This window comes from Pleurodeles waltl, chromosome 8, assembly GCF_031143425.1.
Source record: "Pleurodeles waltl isolate 20211129_DDA chromosome 8, aPleWal1.hap1.20221129, whole genome shotgun sequence".
Classification (NCBI taxonomy): Eukaryota; Metazoa; Chordata; class Amphibia; order Caudata; family Salamandridae; genus Pleurodeles; species Pleurodeles waltl.
Window position 1 is genome coordinate 1,505,559,520 of NC_090447.1, and position 16,982 is coordinate 1,505,576,501.

Genomic DNA, 16,982 nt, shown 5'->3' on the forward strand with positions numbered 1-16,982 from the left:
CTCCGCTAATACGGGGAGCAGAATAAGAAAAAAATATGAATGGTGAGGGGATCAGAACACAGTGCAAACTAACCACATCTGGAAGCCATACAACACAACAGAATGTTTCCAGCCAGCTACTGAATGCTAATCTCATGCTTAAATACTCCTGCTGCTTAGAATGCCCCAGAAATTATTGTTCTAACCTGGAAGTGAGAACAACGGGGTTGGCGGTCTAGTTCTTGAGTTTAAGTTCAATTGCCAGGTTTTGCACCACCTCCAGCAAACTTTACAGCCAATTCTCCTGTTACTTGCAAGTGTTTATGGGACATGTAGTCTGCAGTGCCTTTTTATTCGAGCTGCCTGTGTCCTCCCAGCCATGGTTGTATGAGCCATCCCCATAAGGTCAGCCATATGCTGCAGTGATAGTGATCACCTTATGCCCTGAGCACGAATTTGAAATATTATGTACTTTGCATACATATATTTGCATACAATCATTGTTCAGAGTTGATTGACTGAAAATATCTACCTGATAATTTTCTTATAATGTACTATCTACATCAACACGTTGATTAATATATAATGTTGTTGTGCAAAGCAGTGCAGTCATCCTCACGGGTACCGATTCTTCTTTTGTTGTTCTGAATACTGCTATATTTGTGGTTTTAATGTACTGGTCCTCAGTTTGCTAGAGATCTTCTCAAACGAATCTAGTGTGTTTGTCATATTGGAATTCTTTGGGGGTCATTTGTAGGATATCTAGGAAGATGTAAAAACTCGCTGTAAATGTTTGAAGCTTGATTTTCTGTGCATTTATTTGTATGTGCAGAAAAGTAGGGATACTGTATCACAATATGCAGCAAAACCACATTTCTACATCTACATATGGACTCCGTGGCCATTAGCACAAGAAAAACGTGGTGTGAATGTTGCACCAGTGCATGCAGAAAACTCATGTAAATCTTTCTGGGGATCGGATATCCATTTAGGCATAACCCAAAAGGAGTGCCTCCCATCCATACTCACAGAGCTGGAGAAGTTGGAGAAGATGCTCTCAAGGTGGAAAATGGGTTTATGGAAAGCAAAGCATAACAATGGAGGTTAGCACTCTTGTTGTCCCGTATAACTTAATGGATCAGTTGCAGATTGTGTGATGCTAAAGCAACACACAAAGGGGCTGCATAAGTAACTAGGTGCCTGGTCAACTGTGCATGTTTGCTGATGTTTGCCTCTGACTGTCCAAACCATCCACTTCGTTCCCAGCCTTTCCACTCCTTCACATTTGTTTTGCATTTGTTTTGGTTTCTCTTTGAACGGTTTAAGAGCTTACTTTATTCCACTTTGATATTCATGTTTGCGCCTCCTCTATTGGAGAAAGCAGAGGGCTGCAAGAGAGAGCTGAAGGGGCAGGGAGTGGCTTTAAATGGACTGAAGAGGCCCGAGAATGCTCCAGGATTCCACTGCCTCAGTATTCCGTGTTTGCACATTTAACTGCAGCAGCCGCATGTTTAAGACGAGGACTTTGGGCACCCGAATGTTTTTATTTACAAATAAAGCACTGCATGGAACGCCCCTTTCACGCAGAGTAATGCGTGAAATGGGGCCATATCTACAAGGGCAGCTAAAGCCACACAAAGCGGCTTTGCATGACCTTGTAGATATGGCCCTGCATCAAAAAAATGTGACACACCAGCGGCGCAGGCCACTTGTAAATGAGGCCCTGAGTTGGTCCTTGTCTTTTTCCACATTCTTCAGTTGCTGCTTGGATGGCAGACAGAAGAAAGGAAATATTAGGGCCATATTTATAGGCTCGTTTGCGTAGCTCTTGTGACATCCAATAGGTGGTACAAGAGTGATACAAACCTTATGTGAGATTTATGAAGCAATGCATAAACCTTGCGTGGCTCTGAGTGGCTTCATTAATCTCGAGTAATGTAACACAGTGCAAATTACTGCCTTACATTACTCTCTGCCAGGGAGATGATGGGTGCTGCGTGGGTGTTCCCATGCAACATCCATGGATTTTGATGCATTCCCAAATTTACAAGAACTTGTACACCTGGGAATGCGCCAAAAAAGATATGTCTCCCCAGGAGAGGCGTAACTAGGAGAAATGTGTTTATTTCTCCTCGTCGTTTCCTTTTTCTATATGTGCTGCATTCTGTAACACACATAGAAAGAGGAAAGGGCATCTCAGGAAGATTTTTGTGCAGGAAGGTCCCCCTTCCTGCACAAAAACAATCCTGCATGCAAAGCAGGCACCCTTGAACTATTCTACAAGGATGCCTGGATTGGCGCTAGGCTTCCGAAAAGAGGCCAGCACAGGGGGAAAGGACAAGAATGAGCCGTATTGGATAAATACGTCACATACCTTTCCTTTCCCTGTGATGCACAGAAGGGCAGAAAGGTGACTTGCTCTGCTGTCCTGCACCACAAAGCCCATAAATAGGGGCCTTAGTATTTGGTATTATTTTTGGGTAGTTTGCTGTGAGCTTCTCTGGCCTTATATGACCAATGCATTGACTCTTGTTTACCTAGCGGGTCACTTAACCCAGGGATCTATTGGAGATTACTTACCTGGTGTTGGAACAATTTTGAGTGCGTGTGCCGCCTTCTATGTTACTTCACTGAAGTCACAGAGATTGTGAAAAATCAAAGCGTCACTGAAGGAGTAACTGTATCAAATGAGCCATGGCCATTCAGCAGGAGAATAGTCAGGTGTAGTACACAGCTTGTAATGCATTTTGGAGCACACTGTAACAAATATATTAATCGAGCATGGTGTGGTAACACAGTGTCATGAACAGACAGCATGTTTTCCAATGAAATGCCCACTACATTAACACATACATACAGTTTTACTGATAAAACTATTCAGTGCCCAAACAATAATATGTAGAAATGTGGTTACAGCAAATGCTCATCATCTGTGTTGTACCAAGAAAAGTGGCTTGGATTGTTTTGATCCTATTAAAATCACTGGTGGGTTCACAATTCAGAATTACAAAGAAAATGTGTCTCGTGATTTCTTAATGATTGACATTCCACGCCTCACTCCCTGTACCATTGCAAGATTGTCACATAGTTCACATTATGAAATCCTTTTACCATGTAGCCAGAGAAAGAAAAGAGTAACACACCAGTCTCCATGTTAACATTTTAAACAGCAATTTGTCAGAAGACATTGCCTGATGTTTGAGCTCTGCCTTTGAACGAAAAACAAAGATGCCACGAGATAAAAATAAAATTAAAGGTCCCTATATTGCTCATTCATCTTCTGAACTCCAACATGGTTATTTTTGGGTGCTACAACACCTCTATAACAAGTGCTTTTGTTTGACCAATATAGGGATACTTCCTGACCGTGCCATTCCAGTGTTTTATCTCCTGCTGTGCCATTTATAGGTCTCATTTAAGACACCACGCATGCACTGTCACTTACGAGAAATATTGTATACAGCAAGGGGCTTGGAGTCTGCTCATTTCTTACCATTTATTGGCTTCAATGCCACTCTCATTTGCAGCCTCGTAATTCATCAATGCATGCTGGCTTCACTTCCCTTGTGTGGAGCATGGAGCAAGCATTGACTGCTCTGTCTTGATTAGTGCCCTTCCACGGCTCACACTGTGATTGAGGTACTTTTTTCTATCTTCTTCCCCCGTCGTGCTCCTCCTGTGTTGATTCGTCCCTTCCACCCCCCTATTGTTCATGTTGCTTCTTCCCCCCACCCTCCCATTGTCAGTGTTGCTTCTTCTCCCTCCCATCCCCATTGTCCATGTTGCTTCTTCCCTTTCGCATCCCCTTTGACCGTGTTACATCATCTCTTCCCAGCCCCCGTTGTCTGTGTTGCATCTTCTCCGCCCAGCCCCGTTGTCTGTGTTGGTTCTTCTTCTCCCATCCCCAGTTGTTTGTTTCTTTTTTCCCTCCCACCCCTATTGTCCATGTTGCTTCTTCCCTCTCACACCCCTTTGACAGTGTTGCTTCATTCTCTTCTATCACCACCCTACCATTGGCCGAGTTGCTTCTTCCCTTGCACCCTCCACCATCCCATTGTCTGAATTGCCCCCTCCACGCGCCATAATAAAAAAAGCGATATGACGCGGTCAGCACTGGCCATGTCATGGCGCTTTTTATACTGTTCCATTTCCCAATATCTCCTCCTTTGTGTTGGTCGTTCTCTCCCTTACTGCCTTCCATTGTCCATGCTGCCCACCCACCAGAAGGAAAAGAAGTGCTATGACATAGTATTGGCCAAGTCATAATGCTTTATTCTAACTTTTAGCCCTGCTGGACAGCAGGCGTGCTGCTCTACAACATGGCTAAAAGACATTGGAAAAACCAAAAGCTCTTACATAGGAGAGACATATTGGCTTTGCCAATGCTTATTGTTCCAGTACAGCCTGCCACAAGATGCTGCGTGTCGAATGACACCTTAGTCTGATGCAGTAGGGAAGACTGGGATTTTTATCAACTTTCTTGCTTCCACAGATCCTGACATCCTTCCTTTTGTGATTGCAGTATTACCATGAACATCCCAACAGAGTGCAAATGAGGTCTAAGTGAAAGGGTGTGAGTGGCAGGAAGACGAGTTCTGCAGTCAGGAATACTCCACACCAACCTGTGCAGCATATGAGTTTAAAAGCTGCAAGGCTGATTTGAAATTATAACTGAAGGTGAACTTTTACAGTAATGACAAAATCATGTTGTCTAAGTCATACATTGAAAGATTAGTGGTACAGATGAGGGCCGCAGTTCACACCTATTTGTAGCACATTTAAGTATTTCATGAGGACCTATGTAATGAGTTGCCAGTGGCAACCGTCTCCTGGAAAAATTGCTGGGTATCTTTTGATTCTATACAGTGAGTGCTCTCTTTTTCACTCCAGTTCTAAGGATCACATTCTCTAAGGTGAACACATTACAGTTACAAAGAGACAAAGTTCCCTTTTCAGTTCCTTTATTTTGTTCCTTCTCTTTCATCTGTCTTGTGCCTATTCCTAGCTTTGCCTCTTCCAAAGGAAGCAAAGAGCAAAGATTCTTAGGAATCTCCTTCCTGCGGTTGGCAGGTTTTTGAGAAGACTAATGAGACTAATGAAATTGGAACAATTTTCAGAGTGGGGGTGCTGTCAGAAATGTTACGTCACTGAAGTCAGAGGGATTGTGAAAAATCCAAGCATTGCACAAAGAACCGGTGTTGCAAATGTATTCAGCAAGAGAGTGGTGAGGATAAGGTCCCAGAAATATTCTAGAGCATGGTGTAGTAGTGCACTGTCATTTACAGATAGCCATTGAAATGCCCACTAAATTTGCACAGTTGTATAGTTTTACTGATAAAATGATACAGTGCAGAAACGATAATGTGTGGAAATTGGGTTTCAGCAACTATTTACTGTTTGCGCATCTCCAAAAAGGTGTAGTGATTTGTTTTGATCCCACTAAAATCCTTGTTTCTGTTCGACCTGGCCCTTTTTGCGGGCTTATCCCAAAACATGTGCCTACCTCCTATTTCTTCAGACCTTTTTTTGTTAGCTTTATTGAAATGGTGATTGGTTTATCCATGATTGGCATATTTGATTTACTAGTAAGCCCCTAGTATAGTGCACCAGGTGTGTCCAGGGCCTGTAAATCAAATGCTACTAGTTGTCCTGAAGCTCTGATTGTGCCACCCACATGAGTAGCCCTGTAAACGTGTCTCAGATCTGCCATTATAGTATCTGTGTGTGCAGTTGTAAACTGCCATGTTGACCTTCAAGTGCACCCACTTGCCAGGCCCAAACCTTCCCTTTTACTACATTTAAGTCACTTCAAAAGTAGGCCCAGGGCAGTCTTATGGGCAGGGTGCAATGTATTTAAAAGGTAGGACAGGTACTGGTGTTTCTTACATGCCCTGATATTGAAATACTGCTAAATTTGTTTTTCACTATTTCAAGGCCTATCTCTCCCATAGAGTAAAATGGGGATTGCCTTGAAATATATTTTAAGTGTAATTTACCATTAGGAACAGATAGAGATTTGGAGTTTGGGGTCTTTGAACTCACAATTCAAAAATACATATGTTGGTGACATTTTTGAATTGTAAGTTTGAAACTGCCACTTTTAGAAAGTGGGCATTTTCTTGCTTAACCATTCTGTGCCTCTGCCTGTCTGCGGAATACATGTCTAGGTCAGGATGACAGGTGGGCTGTTTTTGCATTCACTCTAGAGAGTCACACAAAGGGAGCTGAGGTGTGCCATGCATATCCTGATGGCACATCACCAGGCTGATGGGTCTTCCTGAGCTAGAGTGGTGGGAGGAGCTGGCACCTGCACCTGATTAGGGCTGTGCTGGTCCTCACACAAATAAGTCTCCATCTCCTTGGAGTCTGCCTGGGGCCACGGCAGGAAAAGGCAGGGTCTTGTGTACTACAAAGACTGCTGTTTGGAGTTTGTCTACTTCAAAGACAGAAATGGGTATAAGTACTGGACCTTTGACCCCACATAGGTACAACACTTCTGGTCTGAAGACATTCTGCCAGGAAGAAGAGCTGGATGCTGTAGGAGGGACTGCCACTCTGTCTGTTGCTTTGTTGTGCTGGCCTGCTTGCTTCTTTTCTCCTGGGAGTTAAAGGGCTGGATTTTGCTTTCTACATCCTCCTTTCCAAGGTTCTCCCAGGGCTTGAACTGAGCTTGCCTCCTGTTAAGAAGTCTCAGGAACATCAAGGACTTCACCTGCCAGTGCCTGTTCTCTTCTGCTGAGACTCCTGACTTGCCAGGTGGTGCCAACTCCAGTCCCTGGACCCTTGGCAGTGTAAGCTGGTGACCTCAAGAAGAAAGAAAATCCACGCACTGACACGCTGCAGCTGAAAAATCGACACAGCATCTGTCCTGTGGCTGGAGAATCAACGCAGTGCCGGTCTCGTGGCGGCAGAATAGAATCGATGCAGCGCCTTATTCACCACAGCTCCATCCACACAGCGTGTCTGGATTTTCCATGCACTGTCCTTGGACGTCTATTTCTCACCGACCCCATTACGCAGTAGGGAACTGAGGCTATGTGTCTACAAGTCAATGCATTACCTTTCCTGCGACAAAATAATCAACACATCTCCTCTCCTGCCAGTAAGGAACCGAAGCATTGCCTCTCCTGCGAGGAAAGAAATGATGCATTACCTTCCCTGCGCAGAAAGGAACCAATGCATTGTTTTGCTTTTTGGCACCTCACCTCTCCTGTGGCCTACATCGTCTTTGGTTTTGACGCATCCCAGTTACTTTGTGCTAAAAAAGATACAACCATTGATTCCTATGGATTAAGGCTCATTTCAATTTTTTAAAGTGATATCCTTACTTGTGTATCTTGGATTTTTGTCATTTTGTTCTTATTTTACTCAGACAAAATATTGACTATTTTTATAAACTGGTGTGGAGTCCTTTTGTAGTGTTTTCACTGTGTTACTGTGTGTACAAATACTTCAGACATTGCCTCTGAAGCTACCAAGGGGATGAGCAGGAGTTACCCTAGCTGTGTGGCTCCCTTGCCCTGACTAGAGTGAGGATCCTTACTTGGACAGGGTGCCAACCTCTGCCAACTAGAGACCCTATTTATAACAGGTTCCATAACACTTCAGAATTACAAAAAATGTTCCTCCTTTGTAATATTTAAATTTTGTGTGTGTTGGAAAATAAATGACATCCTACAGCCTTTCCTTTCAGACTGCATGCATCCCATCAAGGTTCTAAAATAGTTCACTTCAGAAAATGCTCTCACTCTCAGAGAAAGTAAACACCAATTTCCATGCTAAAAAAATACACGGAAATGTCCTTGAAGATATACACTGGCATTGGTATCTAAAAACAAGCACTGTCAAGTGAAAGTGATTGTTTAAAGTTTGGCAACTTTGTGTGGTCGTGACTCCGAGACTCCATCAACAGCTGGATGGATGAGTGAATGAATGCATGGATGAGTGCATCTCATCTTTGAACAAGTAATAAAAATATACCTGAGTAAATGGCAGAGGCGTAACGCAGGGCATCTTTATTGCTCATTCGCCTTTTGGACCTTCAGCATGATTATTTAAGGGTGCTGCAGCACGTCTGCGCCCTAATTTCAGCGCCTGAAAAAGCATTCCACAGTTCATCTCAGCCCTAGGATCCTAATGGCGGCTCCAGGATGGTGGCTGGTGCAGCACTGACCAGGAAGGACTGATCATGACTGCACCTCTAGGCCTCACCTGCATCCACAATTGTCTCTGGTTTGCACTTTAGGCCTCTGGCTCAGGCCAATAAACACAAACAAGGGCAGGCCCTGTACAGGCCTGCACCACTGCTGCTCTTGTATGTTCACCCATCTTATCCATGGACTGCAGAGCTTTGCGCTAACAATACAGTATTCACCCTGGTTAGCATAATATTGGAATTTCATGGCATTTTTTATAACATCAATACTGCTACCTGACCCACCCACTCCACTCCCCCCAATTGTAGGATTGGAGTCATCTATAAACATTCACCCTCTTATTCATCCTGACATCCACCCATTCACCACTGGTGTAAGGCAAAATGATGGGGGGGGGGCTGCAGAATGAATGGGGCCCTGAGTCTCCCATATCTCATAGATATTCACTGACCTTGGGCAGAATAGGGCCCTAATGAAGGTTTGGTCCTCCCTGGGGGACTGTGACTCCCCGCCCCAGCACAGCAGGGGCTGCAGGGCCCTGCGTTACGCCTCTGCCATTTACTCAGGTATTCATTTATGACTCGTTCAAAGATGCACTCTTCCATTAATTATCCATGCACTTATTCACTCATCCATCCAGCTGTTGGTGGGTCTCCGAGTCACGACCACACAAAGTTGCCAAACTTTAAACAATCACTTTCACTTGACAGTGCTTGTTTTTAGATACCATTTTAATGATTGTACCCCTAGCTGAAGGGGTGTGAACAGTACCTGCTTTCATCAGGACACTTACAGATATTGTCAGTTCCGAAATCCATCACTGTATATGTGACCAGAAAACATCAGATAGCAGCCCCTGTAGGCATGTGCCGCCTTCCCTTGCCTTTATTTGTCCTATTTCTCGCGTGTTCTAATAGTACATTTTCTGAAGTATGTGGGTCATGTGTAACACCTGGATAGTTGTGGTTCTCATCATAAGGGTTGCTATAATTAACTGTCTCCGCTTCAGAGGGGTCAGTCCCTTCTCCAGAGCTGGGTCAGTGATGTATCAGGTAGTGCCATGCATCATCTCTGGGTTCTAAAAGTATATTTCTTGATTCTCTCTGACGTAGGGGCTCCTCCGTTGGGGGTGAGTGCTCTCGTGAGTGTTGTGGTGACGTCACAGAAGAGAATGCCATTATTAGAAAGAGAACAACCCGTATATTAACAACTTAAAACACACCTCTTATCCCAGCCCTCCACCTCCTGCTTATCTGAGCTACCCTGGCCCCTTATTCCAGAATTATGATAAACAATGCTCCCTTCCAAGAAAGTAGGTAGCTAGAAAATTAAAATACCCCCCACTTCGATCCAAAGCTCTTGTGGCAGCAAGCAAGCGAAGCAAGCCGTCGCAACCCTCCCCAGAAGAGCTCTCTTGTCTTTTCCACCCAAACATCTATCTGCTCATTCTTTCACCCTTCCGTGGAAGTGCTGACATCCATTATTTCGCCTTTACATTCTGTCATCCGTTCATTCTTTCATTCATCAGCCTGTCACCGTTACTACTAAAGTAGATTTGGGTATACCTGCTGTGAATTGCAGGTGGCTTGCCCTTTTGGAGGAGTGCTGTTGTATTTGCACGGCCCTTCCTTTGCCCTCCTAAATGTTACCATTCCTCCTCTGACTGGGCAGTGGACAGTCCCCATTTCCAGCCACACCCCCGGTCACTCATGCATTTGCACCTGGCATGATCTACGCCTGGGCAACAAACCAACAATTTAATGCAGAAACCTAAAGAGGGAGCAGATTTTATTCTTTCCACACCTGGAAAAAGCAATAGTCAGAGCAATCGTGCAGTAAAACCTACACCAGCCCACCCAGGGGGCAGAACCACTTCTCAGCCCCCCACAGCTGAAGGGAAATGTGATCCAAACTCTGTGGCGAGCAGCATTCCCAGTCCAAAGCCATCTCCTCAAGTCCAAGCCAGGGGTGTGATGTCGGCCCATTCCTGTAGATGAGACCCTATACCCTGAGGCCACTGCTAAGCCCTCATATGGCCCTATGCAAAGGGAGGAGTCCAGGGAAGGGGGGGGGGGGGAATGAGTGGAGAGGGAGGGGTGATGGGAAGGGAAGCCCCCACCAACGACCCCGCTTCCCACAGTTTCAAGGTATTTCCTGAAATAGCCACAAGCAGATTCCACATATTCAAACGCAGTCTACATTACAGACAGTTGTTTACACCAGAGTAATACATTGCTGTGTATGTAGGAGAGATATCAGCAAACAAGCCCACCCCAGGAATAACATTTTTAGAAAAAAAACGTACAGCAAAGTGTGTTGCTTTATTTTTTTGTCAACGTGTTATGCAAATTGGAGCAAATGCTCTTAGCGAAAGCGTCCGTATTTAAATTATGAAAATGTTTTATTTATATGTTCATTATTATAAAAATACATGGAATATAATCAGAAATCTGCTTGGTCCATCTCTTGCCCTTGTTCACGTACTGGTTGTCCCTCTCCCTGTAACATATGCATCAGTTGTGGTGATCTGCGTTTGCTTATGCTTTTTGTGACTGACACACAACTAACTACCTTTCTTGTTCGCTCAAACTTAGACTGTTGTCCCTCAGTAAGGCAACAGACAAAGCTGTGGAAAACAATGACACAGAGTCCTGCAAAAGAGAATTGATGTCACCCCCCCTCCCCCCCCACTTTACCCCCACCAAAACCGACGAGCGAGAAATTAAAAGTCCTTCGGCACGCCCAAAATTCTCAAAGTTCTTTCTAATCAAACTCGCTTGACTTTCACATTAACTGACAGAAAGCATCTGAACCGGAACACATTACAGGCTCTTTACAAGCTTCAAACAATGAATCAACAACTAAACAACAGGAGCATCAAAAGGTCTCCTTCAAACCACGTGATGTCCTCCCCAGACCCGCACAAGAGGAAGCCCGGGTTAAGAGCGCGCTACCATACCATAAGAGTGGTGAGAGGGGCAAAACATTTGATAATACCATAACAACATAAAGAGATAATTAGGTCCCTTATTAATTAAAGTTGTAACTTACAACTATAAAAAGTTGAATTCAGGGTCAAATTCTCAAATCCAGTTTCGCGGAACTTAAAGAATGTTATCTTCGTACATTAAATTCCCAAGAGTGGAACATTGGCCGGTATGGATTGCCTGGGCTACAATTATTCCATATCTCTTTTGTGATCGATCTAAGGTCAAGATCCACCATACAGGCCACTAACGCGACCCTCCCCTCCCTGGTTTCTCTCCACAACAATGAAAGACGTGTTAAGAGTGAATCAGTAGAAACCAGTAGGAGTGTAAATCCACATTCTCTGGATGCCAGGGCTAAAATTCCTTCCGAAACCAAACGAGCAGGTTTCCGGGCACCTTTCCCACCACCAACACCCCAGGGAACTCGCCATTCCTTTAAGGGAGAGGTGGGCTCTGAAATACCACCCTTCACAAAGGGGCGCCTGCAATCACCCTTGATCATCCAGTTAGGAAAAGTGATAATATTATGAAGGACATCTTTGTGTGAAGTTGTCTGGTTATCTGTGACCTTGAGGGGGACATTAGCTTCAGTCTGTAGGTTGTACTTCTAACATTTTATTAGTGCAGAACTCTAGGGTGTGTTGTGGTGGGTGGGGTATAAGGAGATGTTCGCCGGTCAGTAGGATGTAGGTGGTGGTCCAGGTGGCTCTCTTGTATGTAGATGAGGATGTAACATAGACATTGCATGTCCACTTCGAAGGCCACCACATTTTGTGAGGGTGAGGCCATCATTTTCTGGTAGGCCACAGGTTGTGGGTGCTCTCCAGCGTGTCGATGGTGGAGAGGGAAAAGGCCGGTCTAGGGTGGCGGTGCAGGTGGGCTTCAATGCACGGCCATGAGATGAGTGTGGCTTGTGTCCACCTAGTTATGGAGGGGAATTCACCTTCTTGCAGCTCAGGGCAGAGGGAGGGCTAAAAGAGAGAGCCAGTTCCATACCACCAATGGATGTTTACTTGCGTAATCACCAGTGCACACATTTATTTCATCAAGCATTCCAAGGTGTGCCCTTCATATAAAGCTTTTATTGTGACAGTGTTGTATGACATCGTTATTACCCAGTCTACCCTAATAAGCGGTTTAGTGGCTTTGGAAGGGTTAAAGTCTGTATTAGCCAAATCGGATCCGAAGATGTGACATTAAGCTAATAAATGTCAGCAGCGAGCGTTTAATCCAAGTGTCTATTAAAACAAACAAGTAGAGTTTCAATGCTGATATCTAACATATACTGGGGCTAAGGAAATATATAAGATGTGTAACTCCGTTCCTACTTAGGTTTTTAAGACTATATCGAACGTAAATTACACTTTCAGAGAATTGAAAAGAGGCTAAATCCCGTTAAAGTTAGGATCAGAAAAGGTCGTGCGGCTACGTTCATTTCGTGTTTTAAGAGTTCTGCTTTGTTTGGAGCCAAACATTAATTCCCTTTATGTGCATATAAAACTCCAAACGATGAAGCCCTTACTATTTGTACTAACACAGCGCTACACTTCGTTGTGGAGTCAAAGCGCTTGATAAGCGAAGCATGGGAATCATTTAGTGGTCTACAGAGGTGATGAAGTTGGCAGCCCCGGTGCCTGGCGGCTGCACTCCAAGGTGGGCGTGTCTGTGTGCCAGGGAACCTGTTCTTCCAACATTAAAGGTGCCCGCTGGGTAAGATTAGCGTGGGAGGGGGGCGCTGGGGGCAGGGTGGTTCAGTTGTGGACTGGTGAGGTAGGTGGGCCGGGTGGCGCGATCGGACCGGTTGTAATGTTTGGGAGCAGGGGCGGCATCAATGCCCCCTCTCGTTTTAGCATCTATATCGGGGGTGGGCCTCTTCTGTCAGCAACTCGGCAGGTGGAAGGAAGGGAAGGGTGGGTGATTGGGTAAGGGAGGGGTGTATTGATGTGTGAGTGAAAGGGTGAATGGATGGGTGAGGGAAAAGGGTGGATGGGGAGGTGGATAGATGAATGAGTGAACGGCTGGTTAAAAGGAAAGGTGAGTAAAATGTTAAAGGGAAAAGTGACAGATGTATGTACAGACTGGATGGAAGAGCGAAAGGATGGATAAGTGAAAGGGAGGATGGACAGACGGATGGATCGATGGGCAGAATGAACAGGTAGATGGATTGACTGAGTAAAGGGTGGATGGATGAGTGAATGGATGGATGTCAAGATTGATGAGGAAAGAGTCAATGAATGAGTGAAAGAATGGGTGGATGAATGAAAGGGAGGATGAATGGATGGACGGATGAGTGAAAGAGCGGATGGATGAGTGAAAAGGAGGATAGACAGATGGATGTACAGACTGGATGGAAGAGCGAAAGGCTGGATGGATGAGTGAAAGAGAGGATGGACAGACGGGTGGATCGATGGACAGAGTGAACAGGTAGATGGATGGACTGAGTAAAAGGGTGGATGGATGAGTGAAAGGATGAATGTAAAGATGGATGAGGAAAGAGTCAATGGATGAGTGAAAGAATGGGTGGATGAATGAAAGGGTGGGTGAATGGATGGACAGATGAGTGAAAGTGTGGATGGATGAGTGGAAGGATGGACTGGTGAGTAAAATGCAAATGTCATCATTGTAATGGCAACTAGGAATGTGTGGTATGAAGGTCCAAATAATGTGGCAAAGTTACTTGAAAACAAAAGAAAATTATGAGGCACATTCTCTGACAGTAATATTTTCATTTATTTGTTGTAAAAACAATATTTTTGTAAAACCTGAAAATGTTGTGTCAAATGTAGTAAAGCACACTTATGCAGTAAACACTGCTGCCACAGAATTACAGAAATCTTTTGCCTGTCACTTTTGCCCGTTGTTGAAGCCACAATGTATTCATGAAAGGTAAGCAAACCTCATTGGAAGCTGAACTTTGAAGAATACAGCCTATTCAATCTAACTACTCCCAAAATAAACATGCAATATACAAAATACATACGTGCAACAAGTTCCTATGTTGACATCTCAGGGTTTCGGTGATATGTATAAACCACTCAGCCTCCTCCTCATAGCTTATAGTGTCGCCAGCAGCACTCAGTGGCAATATTGGACTGCATTATCTGATTACCCACTATGGGGCATATTTATGGAGAAGTGGCGCACCATTCATGATGCACCACTTTTCTAGCACCCCATTGCGTCTCCCTAACGACACCACGTGTGCACCGTATTTACAATATGGTGTACCATGGTGGTCGCGTCCACATCATTTATGGCGCTAATGTGGCACTTTGCTGGATTAGCGCCATAAAAGAAGGCGCTAATGCAGCAAAGCACAGGGAGACCCATTGTTTTCAATGGGAGTTTCACCTTAACGCCTGCCTTAGGCAGGTGTTAATAATGACGCTAAAAATGGAGAAGTGAAATCTAGCAAATTTCACTGTGCCATTTTTCTGAGCCTCCCTGTGTGGGAACCCCCCCCTTGCATGCATTATGCCTGACGCATGCATAATGTGGCGCAAGGGTTACAAAGTGGTGCAACGCTTGCATTGTGCCACTTTGTAAATATGTTGCAAGGGAATTGCCACCCTAATGCCACATTTGCATTAAAAAAACGTTTTCATATGTGGTGCAAGGTGGCGCTAGGGGCATCATAAATATGCCCCATGTGTTCTCTCTTTCTCGCACTCTGCGTGTTTGTATATATGTGTGTGTGTGCGCGTGCATGCGTGTGCACATGCAATTATTCTCTATCCAATATATACATTACTCCAATATGTATTCATAAATAGCAAAACAGCCCCAACCCCCCCCCCCCCCCCCCCCCTCCTCGGTACCTCTGTAATTCCTTACAGTATCTCTGGTGGGCATGGTTGTTTTACAATAAATTATCACAGTGCATGGTCTCTTTGTACCAGCTCTCCATGAAATGCAAAGGGATATATCTTTGGACTTTCTGCAACAGAGCAAATCAGTAAACGGAATTACACCCGATCTGAAGTGAAATTAGAATTTAACGCAAAACGTGTCGTTCATGTGTTTTATTGTAAGGACTTACAGCAGTTCTGACAGGTGCAGCGTGGGCTTCCGAGGGCAACTGTATCATTTGAATGAAATCCCAGGGCTTGCACATGTTACATCAACATGCCATTTCACGCCTGGTTGGCATCACAGAAAATAACATCACCTTACCTTTAACCCTGCATTTGTTGGAACAATCTTCACTGAATGCTTGAGGCACACGCAAACAACTCCCAAAATAGCCAGAGTTAAATGCATTCTTTGTTTTAGAAAAAAAGTGTTCTGATTGGTTAAACCTGAAGGTGACAAGCAACAAAGGCTTCATAATTGCTACTTCTCGCTATCCCGAAATAACATCACTGGAGGGGCCCTGGCTGTTTAAAGCACTTGGCCCATCGCCAAAAACTGCAGAATTGGGATGCCAATCACCCTCCCAGCCCCCGAAAGCCAAGTCACCACCAAGCAGCGCAAACAGCAGAACGAACCCACACAAACAGACATCTGGGATGGATGCTGCCAGACCATGGACAAGATAATGATGACAGACCCCCTTAAACATCCCTCCACACGACCTACAGAGGAGCTAGTGGTGATGGAGCCCACTTCAAAATCAACACTTCCCAAAGTTCCTTGCCACACAGTTCTCAGTACTTAAGCCTTCCCCGCATACCAGTGTTTCCCAGGCAACAAGTTAACAGGAATGCCTCCTCCCTCATAAGCCCTAATGCAATACCAATTAATATTAAAAAAAGAATAACCATTATACTAGGGTCGCAAGCAAGGGTTAATGATGCTCGTAATATTCTCAATTGATATGTTTCGGTGACTATTAAGTAGCTTACATTATACACATGGGCTTCTGGAATAATGTAACAAGGGATGATCAAATTATGCGGCAGTGTTGACTAAATCATGCACCAAGAAAAGGCAATTTATACGGTGTAATGTGGCGCGTTTTGTGCTACCTCATTATTTTGGGACTTTTACCGATGTTAACACTATTTTGGGCAAAAGATTCACCTCATTGGTAACACTTTGACCCACAAATACAGAAATAAGTAACTGAAAGGTGAAGAGTCAAAGAGTCTTCCCTGCGCAGCAACACACGTTGCCACGTTTTAGTAACTTTTGATCTGCTTCAGCTAGAAACATTTTTTTTTGCTGAAATCTGCAGACTATGCATCAGATGATGGATGGTGCAGCAAATACGTAAAATCCATAGTTATGTGGAAAACACATAATTCCAGTGTCCTGTGGTACACATAAGTAAATGTCATGTGTCGCCACTGTATTAATGCTTCTAATATATTGAGGTACACTGGTCCTTAACATATGCACAATCAAATATATATTGTCCATGTTGAAAAACAAATGTACAATGTTTATTATATTAGAAAAAACAACAAAGAATTTAACCCCACCCACCGTCCCCAGACCCTGTAATTACACTGAGGCTTGTTTCATGGAGAAATAGTTTTTTGCAAACACTTGGCTAGTCACCCAAATCCGCATACGCCACTGTAGAACCCGAATTTGTATGGGCACAGTTGGGGTGTCCATACCAGAAAAAGTCCAGCATACTTTCCATTTCGTGTAAAATATAAATTCCTGTCATTTGTGCCAGCCACGTGTCAAAGATAGCGCTTACGGGTACTTAAAGTGTGCACACGTTTAATCAGCAAAAAAAGAAAAGCTGAGAGCATCCAATGCTAACCCTTCCCAATTTACATGACGTTTCATAGGTTTTCTGCATACATCCTTCATGCAAGAGTACACATGACAGAAACCGAATCTCAGATAGCAGGCGCACATCTTTCTCAAGAGAAAAAAGAACAGGCATTAGAAGAGTCAATAA